The 11,968-nt window shown below is 39.7% G+C and overlaps 2 long non-coding RNA genes across 2 annotated transcripts; one reads left to right on the top strand and one right to left on the bottom strand.

Moving 5' to 3' along the window:
• Positions 1–853: 853 nt before the first annotated feature.
• LOC147818665 (uncharacterized) lies at positions 854–9,797 on the bottom strand. The gene is made up of 5 exons (XR_015437762.1): positions 9,509–9,797; positions 7,821–7,846; positions 6,451–7,018; positions 3,342–3,439; positions 854–2,779 (listed from the first exon to the last, which is right to left on the bottom strand). It is a non-coding gene; the product is annotated as an uncharacterized LOC147818665 (long non-coding RNA).
• Positions 9,798–9,967: 170 nt separating this feature from the next.
• LOC147818664 (uncharacterized) lies at positions 9,968–11,716 on the top strand. The gene is made up of 2 exons (XR_015437768.1): positions 9,968–10,148; positions 10,646–11,716. It is a non-coding gene; the product is annotated as an uncharacterized LOC147818664 (long non-coding RNA).
• Positions 11,717–11,968: the final 252 nt, after the last annotated feature.

Here is an 11,968-nt window from a genome sequence, read left to right as displayed (position 1 = left end):
TTTACTTCAGGTATAGCTTTCCCTGTTGTGTGTGTTCATTACAAAATGGGTCTAATTTAAAGAAATATTCATGTTCTTGCCAGAGTTCTGTGATAAAATCAAACACTCAGCCTCCCATACAGCCATGGCTTTTTTCCTCACTCTTCAACGTGGTGCTTAGTCAGAGGGGGGTGATTACCAGAACTGCCTCCACTCAGGGTGGGGTTACAAAGGAGTCAGACCACTGCTGGCTGGCACATTTATGGTGTTATTAGCACACTTCCCAGCGTCTCGGTGTTAACACGCCTTTTGTAGCCTAATCTCATTACTTTCAACACTCAAATGGAATTCAGATGGAATCTCCATTTTAAGAAACGACTCCAAACACAGCAGGTGTCTCCATTCTTATTCCTGCTTTGCAGGGAAATTGGAACAGCACAGCCAAAAGCGTATCAAATCATCATTACAATATAGGAGCTTTTACCTCACACACACAGTGCAAACGTTTTCACCGCAGCACATCCACTTCTCCAGCTTCCAGATAGGCCTGAAAGTGCTGCATAGCTCTTCAGAGATTTGGTAAGAAGTGTTGGGGTGTAGTGGAGCAGGACAAGTGGAAGTAGCAGTGAGACAATGAGAAACAACCACTGCTGCTCTAGGCTCTGTGAACAGGCTTGCCATTGATTAAAACAGCAAGGTGTGCAATAAAGCGCAAGGCAAAGTGTTGCCTTCCATATGGACCCCTAGACCCTTAGGCTCTGACCACCAATTGGGCCTTTCTGTCTGTCGCTGTTCCCCCTTTCTCCTTTCTGCTTCCCCTTCTCTCTCCCCCGGTCCCCAGATGGTAAAAACAATTTTCCAGCCCTCTGTCTCTCTCTGCTGCTGCCCGCCACTCTCCAACCACAAAGGGCCCTGGCCATGATTCAACCGTTTACTCCAGTAATTAACAGCACCCATACCACAACAATTACAGTCACTAGGCTGCTACCCTTCAAATACACACACACACACACACACACACACACACACACACACACACACACACACACATACACGCACGCACACACGCACACAGACACACGTATAGTGTTAACAGTGTCACGGTGTGAATTAGAAGGGAAGGTAATAGCCGGAAGCTGTAAAAATAAAATTAAAATAGTATTAACAAAAAGGTGAGAACAACATGCTGGCACTACAGCAATGATTACCTCATAATTAGACAAGACAAAGCTCTCTCCCCTTCCAGTAGCAAAAAACGGTAATTACTGCCGTGACAGAAAATCAAAGGCTACTTTGTAAGCAGCAGGAAAAATTAACATTTCAGGCCCTGAAGCTGTATGTCCTGATTAGAAACGTATTAAATCAATGCATTGCTAACTGCTGGGCATAAACACGTCCCCTCCTGAAGGGGCCTATAATTGCGAGAGCAAAAAAAGTGGGTTTCAATCGTACAAGGGGTGTAATGGCAGTATTATGTGGCAAGCGTATACTCCTTTTGTTATAGGATGATGCACTTAAAGTGGTACTGTTTTTGGTTGGAGCGAAGATCAAAGCATGTTTTACATAAACTGTCGGAGACCTCTGACCTAATGTGGCTCTCAGAACGTCGCAATGCACCAAAGCAACAGAATTTGTATTAAACTGTATTTATACAGGACCATCAACCTTACTGTACTTTGCTTAATTCTTGTTAGGGGATGGCTGTTGGAAAATACATTGATGAGATGTTTGATATGAAATTTAAGAAAAGTGCAGTTGTTGTAGTCTATGGTCACATCCATGTCTTTCTATATGTGTCTGTGTTTTTTCTCCTTTCGGTCTGATCTGTCGGATCTGGTACTCCTCTTGCTATGAAGGATGACACTGTAAATAAGAATTTGGTCTCAGGTCGGTTGAATCAAGGTTAAATAAAAAGGAAATTAATTATGTGATAGCTATCACCTACAAAAAACATGCAAAAAGCTGTTCTGAACTGTTCCCTGGTCACGGCTACGAGCAATATAAAGCCAGTTATATCTGTTTAATTTCACAAACTGGTGAGTGTCTGTAAAAGAAGAAGTCAGTTACACATCCGAAGAGTCAGCTCCAATTTAAATTCTCTCACACTGCTTACATTTCATCTTGACTAATTTCCAAATCTGCACGATGGACATGTGACTCATCAAAAGCCACATGGGCTGTGACCCACCTAGCTTCTGTTACTGTGTAAATTGATAAAAGCTGCTGATAGGAAAGCCAGCTGATCCCTAGCATCTTTAACGTGCCCACAAAAGGCTCATTGGGAATACAACTAATTATACCACATCTGTATTTATTTGATCCGCGTGGAATTCTCCCTTCTGTCACCAGTGCCGAGCTGCGCCAGCTTGGACTAACAGTGATTTATCTAAGTGACACTTCTGGCATGGATTCAGATCAAAGCAGCGCCAAAATCAATAGGGGAAACATGGGGAAGACGGGTGGAGGAACTTTTTTTTCCCCTCAGCAAAACTGTCATGCATAAAATATACCAGCATAAATAAAGCACGCCTGTGTTTGCACGTTTGCTGAATCAGATAGGGTGGAAATAAGATACAAGCTGTTTGTTAATAGCAGCTTAAAGACAGACTTTCACAACAGCACACAGCATATTTTGGAAAAGGCATACCGGCTCTGAAGAGGATGATGAGCTAACTTCATCCAAGAGCAGTTTCTAGTGACCTCTGTTGAATTCTGAGTGAACTGCAGACATCTCACCCTGTTGTGGACTGATGGGACCCTGTGCAGTGAACCAGCTGGTTGAAAGGACTCCAAGGCAGAGCTGCATAACAAAGAACTTGGATGATTTAGAAGACGTGTAAAACAGCAAATACTTACACAAAACCACATTCATATCAGCTACTGACCACTAACTCACACATACACGTCTCAACCCAAAAAACCTAAAAAAAACTTAAAAAACTGACCTGGAAGGCTGATTTAAGTGAATGAAAATGATTTGATAATTGTTCTCATTAAGAGGCTGAATAAATAAAAGTCTAAAGCAGCCCCCTGCAGGTTGAAACATGCATTACACCATATCCAGTACAGGACAGGATAAACAACATATTGATTAATTATTTACTATTAGACCCTTTGGAGCCAATACTGGGCCTGAGGGTGGCAAAGGAAGGAAAGGCCTTTTTAAGATCAAAATAAATAGCATAAATGTGTCCAGTAAACTCAGATGATTTTGGAATACATTTTGAAGATGTATAGTCGGAGTGTGTGGCTATAAAGATTTGATCCTTGGACTGGCAGGATAAATATGAGAGGAAAAAAGGGCAGGGCTTTCATCTTGTACATTATCAATGACGATGTGCCCGTGAGAAAAGGCGCCTCACAGTAGCATCCAGCTGCTTCGTGTAGTTGCTCAGTGGCCAGCGGTGACTGGTCGTCCTGGTCAGGAACGAACATCCGTGTGAGTTTTTGAAAGGTGTTTCTGAAACAGAGAAAAACAATTACTCTGGTTGAATAAAGAAAAAAGAGGTAAAAAATAATCAAAAGCTCATTCATTTCCTTTGTGATCTGCCCATTTTGATCATCTTAGTGTACAAGTGGAGGTTTTGTCCTAAGCGTGGACTCCACTGGACCTTACTTTTGATGGACGTTGACCCTCTTTGGGGAGCATGTATGAATCAATATTTATTTTTAATCTCCACTAATATAATCAACATTTGACAGCTACTACTACAAATTTCTCACTGAAAATAAAACATGTTTTATGAAAAGAAAGGCTTCATTGTGGCATTGAGTTGTGACAAGAAAAGAGCAAAAATTAAAGGGAAGTCAGAACAAGTTAACGTAATGTTGTTCAAAAGAAATATGATCTTGTGACCCCTCATATTTATCACGAGAGTCGACAGCACTAAGGCAACTTCTTTACTCTATTACTTTAAAGTACGAATGAAGTGGTATCAATGCTGTAGTGTCCATTAAAAAACAGCTTTGTTTTCCATTACATATATCAAGAGAAACGCAGTACTGTCCGACTCACATGATGAGTTACTGTCTCCCCAGTGAGCCCTCAGGTGTTGTGATAGATCTCAGCATGAGGTACTGCGGCTTTTACAAGCTGCTTCCCTCCAGAAAACTAACAAACTGAGGTTTCAATAAAAAAAAAATTAAAAAATCAGTATCTTCACACCTCAAGGAAGGTGATGTCTGCCCCTGGCAAAGCATTCATATAACTATATAGTTAATTTAAAACAAATTTATATCATAGTGTTGATTATTTAAACACAAGTTGGAAAAAACATGACTTTAACTTCTTAATTATTCTTGTTCACACTGCATTTCCCATGCACACAGTCGCCTTAAGTGCAAATAAAGCCTCCCATCTGTTGGTAATTACAACTACATAATTTCAGTCATTGTGGCTAATCATTTTGACTGCACATTCGATTAAAACTAGTGCAGCAATGGTGCAACTTTGAGATTCTATGTTAAACCTTCAGAGCTACACACAGATGTGAGCAGAAAATACAGCAAATTGAGACCTGGCTGCAAAATAGAAACTGAAAATGTATAAAACCTTGTGTAGGCCAACTGGCCCATTTTTGCACGTAAAATTGCACTAAGACTAGAAGGCAGTACTTCCTAGCTTTTGTGATGGTTTTTATTTGCCAATAATCCCCAAATTAAATGATGTTTGACGCAAGAAATTTTAAACCTCATGTCATCAAGCCTCTGCTCTCATCATGTCTTATTTCCCTGTGGTGTCCATGGAATAGAACAAGCAGGCTGCATGGCAGGCTACTTCAATAAAAGGAGTTGAGAAACGTCATGTAACATCGCTTTACTGCATCTCTATGTAAGCTAACGACATTATGAACCCCGGGGCAATGGTGAAAGCTAATGATGGGAGGATGATGGCAACGCAATGTTGCCATAGAAGCCAATTTCCAGCGGCTTGCCAGATGTTAAACATCTAAATGTGCATTGATCAGTGACAGGATAGCCCATAGAGATTTCTTCATTTGCCCAAAAAGAAAACAAGGTTTAACTACGTCCCTTTTCAGTTTAACAGCAACTGAGCAAAGCATAACTTACATGATTTAAATTAATTACATATATAAAAACATCTAGTCTCAATTAATTCAGTTAGCCTGCAACATGATTTCACTGGCAAGGGGTTGATTAGATGGTGTAATTAACAGAAAATGCATCACAACAAAACACACACACACACACACACACACACACACACACACACACACACACACACACACACAAGGAGTCAACCCTAATTAAAAAGTAATCAGCATTTCCAAACAGATGACAGTTTTGAGTTAAAAACTGTTGGCTTTGTATTAATATAGAGAAAGTTCACTGTATTGCTGAAGTGACTGGTTGACTAATCGATTAGTCAATCAATCTAGCATTAAAACAACAACAACAACAAAAATACTTTGATAACTGATTTATATTTTAAATCATTTAGAAAGACACTTGACATTCTCTGTTTCCAGCTTCTCAAATGTGTCCTGTGTTTTGGGCAATTGGCACTAAACATCACCTTGGTGAGTTGTAATGGATATATTTTCTTATTTCCTCATATCTTATATCTTACTGGCATTTTATAGACTAGATCGATAAGTCAAAAAATTAGTAACTCTCATAATCAGTTTATCTAGGGATTGCTGGCTTAGAAAAAGTCTGTGTAGTGTTTTACTGTATTTAGCATATATATATAAACTAGCTACAGTTCTTTGTTGGTTTATCTCGGGCTTCTTCTATTCAACATCTACATGCTCGTCCTTGTTCAGATTATGGAATAACATAACATCTTTTATCATAATCAACTCAGTGTTCCCAGAATCAAAACCAAGCAAGTTGAAGCAGCTTTAGTTTCTATGACTGCCATGTTTTTTAAATGAAATTTGAATAGCTTCTTAATGTGATATTTTTAATGTATTTCTGTGCCTTTGTAAAGCACTTTGAAATGCCTTGTGTCTGAATGGTGCTATATAAATAAAAGTTTAATAAAAGGTTAAAGCTCAATTTTAGAGAGGGAAATATTTAGCCAGAGCTGGAACAAGCAGTAGATTTGTCAACTAGTTGATCAACAGAAAATGAATCAGCAAGTATTTTGATAAACAATTAATCGCTTGAATCATTTCTCATGCAAAAATGCAAAAATGTGCTTGTTCCTGTTCTTCCAATTTGAGGATTATCTGTTTCTCTCTGTTCTATATCACTGAAAACTGAATATTTTAGAGTGTTGATCAGACAGAAAGACATCTGAAGATGTCACCTGGGGGTCTGGGAAAATGTGATGGGCATGGTTTAACATTTAAATTTGATCATTTATAAGCTTCGTTTGACATTCACAGTTGGTTGTTTTTTTGCTTTTAGACATTCTGGCCCTAATTTACCTTCATAGCTGTCAAACTTATCACGCAGTACACACGCCCACCCTAACTGAAATAGAAAAACTAAAACAAAACTTACAGGCTGCGTATCAATAAACGACCTGTGGGTCTGAAGACTTTTCCTCCCGTCTTGCTGATGGGGGAAGGAGAGTTGGCAGGACCTTCAGAGCTTTGTCACCTTCAGCAACTAGACAACTTCAGCATAATACATAGTGTTGCATTAACATTTAAATAGTGTGTTATATATGTCAATTGATATTTCTGAAGCAGTAAAATTAATTTACAAACAGAACATAAATAAATGCAGATGCAACAAATAAAAAAGAAAGAATGAGAGCTTTGTTGTCTTATTAGCTTTCAGTGTGAGAGCAGTAACTTTAAAAACTGGGCTTTGACGGATCTGTTCACAATATAAAAAACTTTCAGTCACTTGGATGATGTCACTACAACACTGGACTGGCTGAACTTATTATTTGAACAGTGCATCATTTTATCGATGCAATTACAAACTCCAAGGCATAAAAACACCTGCAGACCGACAGCTGATCCAGCTGTGATCCATCTGTGCTGTTGTCACCGGAAACTGTTGTTGCTCCAGATGATGGGTTGGAGAAAAGGATGTTGAATCTCTTCTTCCCTGGGAGGGACTGAGACACAAGGACAGGACGCAAGTGAAGGAAACGAGGAGACATTTTAAGGTAATGACAAGCACTAAAGATCCTATGTAAATACTTAATAATTAGATGAAAATGTGTATTAAACTGTAAATGGTGATTATATTTCATTCAAATAAAAGCTGGAACATTGTCGTTTGATTAAACCAAATGAACAAAAAATAACTAAACTTATTTCTTGTCTTAATAATAATCCTGTTATTGTATTTCATCCATGGATGGATGATGTTTCCCTTTTACCTTTACTCTGATTTCCTTAGTATTTTATTCTTATATGACTTCTGTTTTCTCCTCTTTGTCTTGAGGTGTGCTTGTCATTTCCTGTCAGCTAATTATTATGAAATATCAACAACCCCTGCAATTTTTTATATTAATAGATAATTATATATGTACATAAGTTATAAGTTACTTGTGGCTATAAGGACTTTTGATGCTTGAAAGTTTACTGTCTCACCTCATGAGGCTATGTACAGTTATTTAGGGAATAATAAGGCAGTGGAAATAAGAGGATTGTTTAAAAGCTTGCTCAGTCTAAAACAGCATTTCATTTGTCAGCACGTTCACCATGAGGTCACACCAATCATTGTATGTGATTGTTGATCAGCCGACTTTCAGAAATAACACAAAAACAGCTGATGTGGTCGGCTATCAACACTCAACCCCACCACCACCACCACCTCCACCTCCACCTCCACCTCATCATCAATCATGAACCGAACTAAAGTTAACTCGGTTAACTGAGGATGTTAAACAATGTAAAAAGTTATAAACTCACCGATATGCACCGTCTCTTGGTTGTATCTGAAGTGAAAATAAAAAAGAGGAGACGAAACAGGAAAAAATTAGAAATAAAACTTGTCAACACAAACGGAGACAAGACACCATTCAGGCTGCTACTGAGTCTGCGCGGAACCAGAGGCTGCTGGGAGCTGTAGTTCTTACATGGCTGTGAAGTCAAGTCAAGTCAATCCAGTTTTATTTAAACAGCACATTTCATACGGAAGGCGTAAACTCAATGTCCTTCAAAATAAAAGCAGGGACACATCATACATGACAAAATATTAAATAGCATATAAGATGACATAAGAAAAATATTATGAAAAAAATAATATTATATGAAAACACTGTGTTATTTTTTATAATGAATCAAATAACCCATTCTCTATTTGGTTTTCAGTTTTAAAAATCATACACAGAGAAGAACAAAACCAATTGAGCTTCAGCAGCACTGATTTCTAACAGCTGTTTTCCCGAAGAGAGATTGCTAAATCTTCCACTCTGGTCTCTGGTATTCTGCATCAGCTAACATCCTGCATTGATTAGTATTTGACCTGTGCCAGCTGACGTGCTTCTCTGAGGACACATGATGACACGTTTTCATGTCATCTCAAACAAGATGATTATTCACAATAACAGCGATACTGATCTTTAAAAAACAATCAATAACATCATCTTCATCTACTCCCACCTGACTCCAGTCCAGCGAAACTGGCAACAGCAGCTCTAGTTACTGTCAAACTGATTTTCTCAGCTACATAAAAGATGACAACCAAGTGACAGGGCCTCGTCCAATAAACACGAAACAAGCAATTAACCCAACTATCACCCTATAATCATGAATCGACTGTGGAGCTAGCTGGTTCCCGCTTTGCTAGCGATTGTCCCCATTTTGGCAGCAGGGCCTTTTTGGAGGGAAAACATGGAACATCTGGTGGAAGAAACAGGGGCTGGCACAACATGATGGGAGAACAAGTGCCTCAAAGCTTCATTATGTCCCAGCTGTTGGGCTTGCTGTTGCCCTTAGCAAAAACAACCTCGGCAGGATGATGCTCCTGGCAAATACGCTGCAGATTATTTGAAGCAAGACCTTTTTTTTTTTTTTTGTGATGTTTTATAGGGAAAACATGAGCAGGAGCTATTGGTGAGTATATTGTGTTTTTCAATGTGAGTTGACCTGAGAGTTTTCACAGTAAGAATATCAACATGTAGCTCAATATGAAAACTCTGAAGAGGGGAATCTGTCTTTGAACTTTTCTTTCTTTATTTCTTTCTTTCTTCTTTGAGTTTTTCCTATTTTTTCCTGGAGCTTGAACTGGATCAGGAGCCTGTGGTGGCCCTGTAAAACCAAATGAAACATTGTACAATAGTTGTGTGATATTTTTGGGCTATACAGATAATCCTGAATTCTCATCAAGCTTCAACATCATCAGGTCAAAAATGTAACTTCTCCAGTACTTTTCATCAAATTCCTGTAAAATTAAACATATTAAAGATCAGGCTGTAAGCTCTGTTTAGTGCTTAGCTAACAGGTGAACATGATGAACATTACACCTGCTAAACATCAGCATGTTTGCATTATCGCTGGCAGCCTCAGAGAGCCGTTAGCGTGGCTGCAGACTCTTCGTCTTGTTTACATTTAAGACTATTGACTTTATCAGAATCAGCCTTAAAAGCAGTACTTACTTCTTTCTGCTAAAGGTCCCCCCAGGGCCAGAGCTAGAGATACCGAGGTCATGACTCATGAGTCCAGTTTTTGATGACTACCCACTGCAAAGAAAGTCACAGTAAATCCTTTTTACCAAACACATGTGTGTGTAAATGTGAACTGTAAACTCCTCAGGTTGTTTAAACCCCCAAATTCCAAGAGTCCTCATTGGCCTTGAGTTCCACAGTGATGCCGGTTTAAAGGATGTGTCAGTTACACCGCACCTGTCAATGATGGCGCAAAATGATAGATTCGTAAGTATCTGAAAGTTACTGCTCACCATGTGCGTAAACTATTACACGTGTATCATGTGGAGAATAGTTAATGAGTGGACAAAGTGATTTTGAACACAGCGTGGAGTCAGGCCAGGTGCTCAAAGTCCAAAGGTTGCGATGTGAACCCACACACCTACCCTGTTTCCGATCTCTAACTTTTCTTATTTCCTACTTTTTTCCAGCCGGGTGCAGCAGAGCCCACTTTCTCAGGTTGGACAGCTTGTTCAAGTCGAATGCTATTAGTTCTGGGTCAACGCCTGGGCTTTCTCTACACCCCAACAACACCTTTTCACCAGGCAGGGATTCCAACCACCATTAATCAGAGTGGTGACAGCCCATGGATGTCAGTAAATATGTTTCCCTCACTGCCTCTTTTTCCCACCTCTTTCCTCTCTCACTCTCTCCATTGCTCTTACGATTGTACTTTTTCCCCGTTCTTTGGGGTTTAATATTGACCTGTTCTTGCTTTGATCTTTATTATTATCAGGATCCAACAATGGAACCTGCCATATATATATATATATATATATATATACATTTACGTTAGATAGGTTGAGCCAGGATGCTTGCATTTGGTACACAGACAAACTGAGAACATATTGAGAGGAAAAAAACACACCAAGAACAGAAAATTGTTTTGAGGGGTAAAATTAAACTCTTTTGCGTGTTCCCTGCTACATCAAACATTCTCCTACAGCCAGCTTTCTCTTATAAATTTTATATGCTTGTTTTTTTGCACTGAACATAAGTGTTTGCCAGGTGCTTATGAATGTTGTCTGAACAAAATGTCCTCTCAGTTGAGACATAGTGACAGTTTCCTTTCCTGCACGGGTGGTACAGCTGACAGGAGGGGACGAGCGTTGGCTTGCACAGTGGCTGCTGCTGTGTGCGTGTGCACGTGTGTCTGTGTATGTATGTGAGCGGGTGACATGCAGGCACACGGCCAACGGCAGCCAGTCGGAGAAGTGGGTGCCCATCTTGGTTTGGCATGCAGGGCCGGGTACCTGCTGCTGTCCAGAGACAGCTGTAACGTATCCACCCGTGGCGGTGCAAAAGGTTGGTGGCTACTGAAGGCTGATAATACTGCAGTCTTCATTTTTCTCTGCCTGGTATACGGAGCTGCAACAAACCAATGACAGGCTTTCTTCATGAAATTAACTCCAGCCAGAGAAGTAAACAGAGAGCAGGAAAGAGCAGGAAGAGAGAGGAGATGTGACAAAGAGAGAGAGACGAAGAGATAAAGATATAAAGAGATAAAGAGAGGCAGAGTGAGAGAGAATGCCATGAAACAAATGGTGACCTTTGCAAAGATGGATTTGTTTACCAACAAATGTTTCTCGCTGCCAACACCTGTTTCAGAGTGACCTTCACATGGAGGCAGAGCTGACGGCTCTCATCTGTTCATCTTTGTGCTCACTTGTCAACACTAAGTCATATCCATTGAACGGACAACATGAACCATGTTTCTGCTGCGTCTGTTGATGCATGGAGCCCTTTCATTCCACTGCAAACAGTCATGTTCATTTCATCACTATTAGCTGTAATCATGTTGGCTCAAACAGGCCCATGCTAACCGACTTGCGATGGTAATTCTTCCAATAATTGAAGTGTTGAAGTGATAAATGCAGGAGACGCTCTCCATTGTTGCAGAAATGTATGAACCTATTGTGTTTAATAATCTCTGCATGGCAAAATGAGTTCAATATTTGTGCAGTCATTGAATCTGCATCCTACTAGTATGTATTAATATTTATTTTTATTATGTTGTATTGTTTATATTATCATTTATGTTGTCCCATTATGTGGTATGCATTGTTTCGGGGCAGATGTCTTTATTTTGGCTTATGCAATGCACTTCCTGTCGTCAGCGTTTGAATGCATTTCAAATAAACTTACCTTGCTTTGCTCTGCCTTACAAGCCATTTAGCTTTGATATTTAACTGGAACGTGTCCTGCTCAGTTTTTACCAGACAATACACCAAAACCCGCAAGAAGACATGCGCTGTCTAAGTTATGACTGATCTTTATATACGGCTCAATCTGGATATTTATTAGCCATCCTACTTCTGTCACCTTGTCACCACACATGCACGTGCTGCACAGACTGTATGTACAAAAAGGAAGACACCTCTTCATTGAGCTGTTCAGTACGACTGAATCTCT

Source organism: Seriola lalandi, unplaced genomic scaffold, assembly GCF_002814215.2.
Source record: "Seriola lalandi dorsalis isolate HSWRI2012SDOR001 ecotype SW California unplaced genomic scaffold, Sedor1 jcf7180002054537, whole genome shotgun sequence".
Taxonomy (NCBI): domain Eukaryota; kingdom Metazoa; phylum Chordata; class Actinopteri; order Carangiformes; family Carangidae; genus Seriola; species Seriola lalandi.
The sequence above is the reverse complement of the archived record's forward strand: the minus strand, read 5'-3'. Positions and strand labels throughout refer to the sequence as shown.